This window comes from Antennarius striatus, unplaced genomic scaffold, assembly GCF_040054535.1.
Source record: "Antennarius striatus isolate MH-2024 unplaced genomic scaffold, ASM4005453v1 scaffold_28, whole genome shotgun sequence".
Taxonomy (NCBI): Eukaryota; Metazoa; Chordata; class Actinopteri; order Lophiiformes; family Antennariidae; genus Antennarius; species Antennarius striatus.
Window position 1 is genome coordinate 230,001 of NW_027172340.1, and position 6,009 is coordinate 236,009.

A 6,009-nucleotide genomic window follows, 5' to 3' on the forward strand; every position below is an offset into this window, starting at 1 on the left:
GGCTGGGGCCCCGCAGGCTGGGGCTGGGTGCCTGGCTGCCTGGACTGGGGCCCCGCAGCCTGGGTGTAAGTGCCTGGCTGCCCTGGCTGGGGCCCCGCAGGCTGGGGCTGGGTGCTGCCTGCCAGGGCTGGGGCTCTGCAGGCTAATGCTAAGTCCCTGGCTGCCTGGGCTGGGGCCCCGCAGGCTGGGGCTGGGTGCCTGGCTGCCCGGGCTGGGGCCCCCCAGGGCTGGGTGTAAGTCCCTGGCTGCCTGGGCTGGGGCCCCCCAGGCTGGGGCTGGCTGCCTGGCTGCCTGGGCTGGGCCCCCGCAGCCTGGGTATAAGTCCCTGGCTGCCCGGGCTGGGCCCCCCCAGGCTGGGGCTGGGTGCCTGGCTGTCTGTGCTGGGGCCCCGCAGCCTGGGTGTAAGTGCCTGGCTGCCCTGGCTGGGGCCCTCCAGGCTAGGGTAAAGTCCCTGACTGCCAGGGCTGGGGCCCCGCAGGCTGGGGCTGGGGCTGGGTGCCTGGCTGCCTGGGCTGGGGCCCCGCAGCCTGGGTATAAGTCCCTGGCTGCCTGGGCTGGGGCTCCGCAGGCTAACGCTAAGTGCCTGGCTGCCTGGACTGGGGCCCTGAGGGCTGGGTGTAAGTCCCTGGCTGCCCGGCCTGGGGCCCCGCAGGCTGGGGTAAAGTCCCTGCCTGCCCAGCCTGGGGCCCCCCAGGCTGGGGCTGGGTGCCTGGCTGCCTGGGCTGGGGCCCCGCAGGCCGTGTATAAGTCCCTGGCTGCCTGGACTGGGGCCCCGCAGGCTAGGGTAAAGTCCCTGACTGCCTGGACTGGGGCTCCGCAGGCTGGGGCTGGGTGCCTGGCTGCCTGGGCTGGGGCCCCCCAGGCTGGGTGTAAGTCCCTGGCTGCCTGGACTGGGGCCCCGCAGGCTAGGGTAAAGTCCCTGACTGCCTGGACTGGGGCTCCGCAGGCTGGGGCTGGGTGCCTGGCTGCCTGGGCTGGGGCCCCCCAGGCTGGGTGTAAGTGCCTGGCTGCCTGGACTGGGGCCCTGAGGGCTGGGTGTAAGTCCCTGGCTGCCCGGCCTGGGGCCCCGCAGGCTGGGGTAAAGTCCCTGCCTGCCCAGCCTGGGGCCCTCCAGGCTAGGGTAAAGTCCCTGACTGCCAGGGCTGGGGCCCCGCAGGCTAACACTAAGTGCCTGGCTGCCTGGGCTGGGGCTCCGCAGGCTAACGCTAAGTCCCTGGCTGCCTGGGCTGGGTCCCCGCAGGCTGGTGCTGGGTGCTGCCTGCCAGGGCTGGGGCTCTGCAGGCTAATGCTAAGTCCCTGGCTGCCCTGGCTGGGGCCCCCCAGGCTGGGGCTGGGTGCCTGGCTGCCCAGCCTGGGGCCCTGCAGGCTGGGGCGGGGTGCCTGGCTGCCTGGCCCGGGGACCCCCAGGCTGGGGCTGGGTGCCCGGCTGCCCAGCCTGGGGCCCTGCAGCCTGGGTGTAAGTCCCTGGCTGCCTGGGCTGGGGCCCCCCAGGCTGGGGCTGGGTGCCTGGCTGCCCAGCCTGGGGCCCTGCAGGCTGGGGCGGGGTGCCTGGCTGCCTGGACTGGGGCCCTGAGGGCTGGGTGCAAGTCCCTGGCTGCCAGGGCTGGGGCTCCGCAGGCTAACGCTAAGTGCCTGGCTGCCTGGGCTGGGGCCCTCCAGGCTGGGGTAAAGTCCCTGACTGCCAGGGATGGGGCCCCGCAGGCTGGGGCTGGGGCTGGGTGCCTGGCTGCCTGGGCTGGGGCCCCGCAGCCTGGGTATAAGTCCCTGGCTGCCTGGGCTGGGGCTCCGCAGGCTAACGCTAAGTGCCTGGCTGCCTGGACTGGGGCCCTGAGGGCTGGGTGTAAGTCCCTGGCTGCCCGGCCTGGGGCCCCGCAGGCTGGGGTAAAGTCCCTGCCTGCCCAGCCTGGGGCCCCCCAGGCTGGGGCTGGGTGCCTGGCTGCCTGGGCTGGGGCCCCGCAGGCCGTGTATAAGTCCCTGGCTGCCTGGACTGGGGCCCCGCAGGCTAGGGTAAAGTCCCTGACTGCCTGGACTGGGGCTCCGCAGGCTGGGGCTGGGTGCCTGGCTGCCTGGGCTGGGGCCCCCCAGGCTGGGTGTAAGTCCCTGGCTGCCTGGACTGGGGCCCCGCAGGCTAGGGTAAAGTCCCTGACTGCCTGGACTGGGGCTCCGCAGGCTGGGGCTGGGTGCCTGGCTGCCTGGGCTGGGGCCCCCCAGGCTGGGTGTAAGTGCCTGGCTGCCTGGACTGGGGCCCTGAGGGCTGGGTGTAAGTCCCTGGCTGCCCGGCCTGGGGCCCCGCAGGCTGGGGTAAAGTCCCTGCCTGCCCAGCCTGGGGCCCTCCAGGCTAGGGTAAAGTCCCTGACTGCCAGGGCTGGGGCCCCGCAGGCTAACACTAAGTGCCTGGCTGCCTGGGCTGGGGCTCCGCAGGCTAACGCTAAGTCCCTGGCTGCCTGGGCTGGGTCCCCGCAGGCTGGTGCTGGGTGCTGCCTGCCAGGGCTGGGGCCCCGCAGGCCGTGTATAAGTCCCTGGCTGCCTGGACTGGGGCCCCGCAGGCTAGGGTAAAGTCCCTGACTGCCTGGACTGGGGCTCCGCAGGCCGTGTATAAGTCCCTGGCTGCCTGGACTGGGGCCCCGCAGGCTAGGGTAAAGTCCCTGACTGCCTGGACTGGGGCTCCGCAGGCTGGGGCTGGGTGCCTGGCTGCCTGGGCTGGGGCCCCCCAGGCTGGGTGTAAGTGCCTGGCTGCCTGGACTGGGGCCCCCCAGGCTGGGTGTAAGTCCCTGGCTGCCTGGGCTGGGGCCCTGAGGGCTGGGTGTAAGTGCCTGGCTGCCTGGGCTGGGGCTCCGCAGGCTAATGCTAAGTCCCTGGCTGCCAGGGCTGGGGCTCCGCAGGCTAATGCTAAGTCTCTGGCTGTCTGGGCTGGGGCCCCGCAGGCTGGGGCTGGGTGCCTGGCTGCCTGGACTGGGGCCCCGCAGCCTGGGTGTAAGTGCCTGGCTGCCCTGGCTGGGGCCCTGAGGGCTGGGTGTAAGTCCCTGGCTGCCCGGGCTGGGGCCCCCCAGGCTGGGGCTGGGTGCCTGGCTGTCTGTGCTGGGGCCCCGCAGCCTGGGTGTAAGTGCCTGGCTGCCCGGGCTGGGGCCCCCCAGGCTGGGGCTGGGTGCCTGGCTGTCTGTGCTGGGGCCCCGCAGCCTGGGTGTAAGTGCCTGGCTGCCCTGGCTGGGGCCCTCCAGGCTAGGGTAAAGTCCCTGACTGCCAGGGCTGGGGCCCCGCAGGCTGGGGCTGGGGCTGGGTGCCTGGCTGCCTGGGCTGGGGCCCCGCAGCCTGGGTATAAGTCCCTGGCTGCCTGGGCTGGGGCTCCGCAGGCTAACGCTAAGTGCCTGGCTGCCTGGACTGGGGCCCTGAGGGCTGGGTGTAAGTCCCTGGCTGCCCGGCCTGGGGCCCCGCAGGCTGGGGTAAAGTCCCTGCCTGCCCAGCCTGGGGCCCCCCAGGCTGGGGCTGGGTGCCTGGCTGCCTGGGCTGGGGCCCCGCAGCCTGGGTATAAGTCCCTGGCTGCCTGGGCTGGGGCTCCGCAGGCTAACGCTAAGTGCCTGGCTGCCTGGGCTGGGGCCCTGAGGGCTGGGTGTAAGTCCCTGGCTGCCCGGCCTGGGGCCCCGCAGGCTGGGGTAAAGTCCCTGCCTGCCCAGCCTGGGGCCCCCCAGGCTGGGGCTGGGTGCCTGGCTGCCTGGGCTGGGGCCCCGCAGCCTGGGTATAAGTCCCTGGCTGCCTGGGCTGGGGCTCCGCAGGCTAACGCTAAGTTCCTGGCTGCCAGGGCTGGGGCCCCGCAGGCTGGGGCTGGGTGCCTGACTGCCAGGGCTGGGGCCCCGCAGGCTGGGCCGGGGTGCCTGGCTGCCCTGGCTGGGGCCCCGCAGGCTGGGGCTGGGTGCCTGGCGTCCCAGCCTGGGGCCCCGCAAGCTGGGGTAAAGTCCCTGCCTGCCCAGCGTGGGGCCCTCCAGGCTAGGGTAAAGTCCCTGACTGCCAGGGCTGGGGCTCCGCAGGCTAATGCTAAGTCCCTGGCTGCCCTGGCTGGGGCCCCCCCAGGCTGGGGCTGGGTGCCTGGCTGTCTGGGCTGGGGCCCCGCAGCCTGGGTGTAAGTGCCTGGCTGCCCTGGCTGGGGCCCCGCAGGCTGGGGCTGGGTGCTGCCTGCCAGGGCTGGGGCTCCGCAGGCTAATGCTAAGTCCCTGGCTGCCTGGGCTGGGGCCCCCCAGGCTGGGGCTGGGTGCCTGGCTGCCCTGGCTGGGGCCCCGCAGGCTGGGGCTGGGCTCCTGGCTGCCCGGGCTGGGGCCCCCCAGGCTGGGTGTAAGTGCCTGGCTGCCCAGCCTGGGGCCCTGCAGCCTGGGTGTAAGTCCCTGCCTGCCCAGCCTGGGGCCCTGCAGGCTGGGGCGGGGTGCCTGGCTGCCCTGGCTGGGGCTCCGCAGGCTAATGCTAAGTCCCTGGCTGCCCTGGCTGGGGCCCCCCAGGCTGGGGCTGGGTGCCTGGCTGCCCTGGCTGGGGGCCCCCAGGCTGGGGCTGGGTGCCTGGCTGCCCAGCCTGGGGCTCCGCAGGCTAACGCTAAGGCCCTGGCTGCCTGGGCTGGGGCCCCCCAGGCTGGGGCTGGGTGCCTGGCTGCCCAGCCTGGGGCCCCGCAAGCTGGGGTAAAGTCCCTGCCTGCCCAGCGTGGGGCCCTCCAGGCTAGGGTAAAGTCCCTGACTGCCAGGGCTGGGGCTCCGCAGGCTAATGCTAAGTCCCTGGCTGCCCTGGCTGGGGCCCCCCCAGGCTGGGGCTGGGTGCCTGGATGTCTGGGCTGGGGCCCCGCAGCCTGGGTGTAAGTGCCTGGCTGCCCTGGCTGGGGCTCCGCAGGCTAATGCTAAGTCCCTGGCTGCCTGGGCTGGGGCTCCGCAGGCTAATGCTAAGTCCCTGGCTGCCTGGGCTGGGGCCCCGCAGGCTGGGGCTGGGTGCCTGGCTGCCCGGGCTGGGGCCCCCCAGGCTGGGTGTAAGTGCCTGGCTGCCTGGACTGGGGCCCTGAGGGCTGGGTGTAAGTCCCTGGCTGCCCGGCCTGGGGCCCCGCAGGCTGGGGCTGGGTCTCTGGCTGCCTGGACTGGGGCCCTGAGGGCTGGGTGTAAGTCCCTGGCTGCCTGGGCTGGGGCTCCGCAGGCTAATGCTAAGTCCCTGGCTGCCCTGGCTGGGGCCCCCCAGGCTGGGGCTGGGTGCCTGGCTGCCCTGGCTGGGGCTCCGCAGGCTAATGCTAAGTCCCTGGCTGCCCTGGCTGGGGCCCCCCAGGCTGGGGCTGGGTGCCTGGCTGCCCTGGCTGGGGGCCCCCAGGCTGGGGCTGGGTGCCTGGCTGCCCAGCCTGGGGCTCCGCAGGCTAACACTAAGTCCCTGGCTGCCTGGGCTGGGGATCCGCAGGCTAATGCTAAGTCCCTGGCTGCCCGGGCTGGGGCCCCCCAGGCTGGGTGTAAGTGCCTGGCTGCCTGGACTGGGGCCCTGAGGGCTGGGTGTAAGTCCCTGGCTGCCCGGCCTGGGGCCCTGCAGGCTGGGGCGGGGTGCCTGGCTGCCTGGCCCGGGGACCCCCAGGCTGGGGCTGGGTGCCCGGCTGCCCAGCCTGGGGCCCTGCAGCCTGGGTGTAAGTCCCTGCCTGCCCAGCCTGGGGCCCTGCAGGCTGGGGCGGGGTGCCTGGCTGCCTGGCCCGGGGACCCCCAGGCTGGGGCTGGGTGCCCGGCTGCCCAGCCTGGGGCCCTGCAGCCTGGGTGTAAGTCCCTGCCTGCCCAGCCCGGGGCCCTGCAGCCTGGGTGTAAGTCCCTGCCTGCCCGGCCCGGGTCCCTCCAGGCTGGGTGTAAGTGCCTGGCTGCCCGGCCCGGGTCCCCGCAGGCTAATGCTAAGCCCCTGCCTGCCGAGGCTGTGTCCCTGCATGCTAATGCTACGCAGGAGCTAGCTCACCCTCCTGCTCCCAGGCTCCGCTTTGGGCCTTAGAAAGCTGTCATTTTGCTCAAAAATGGGGCAAAAGGG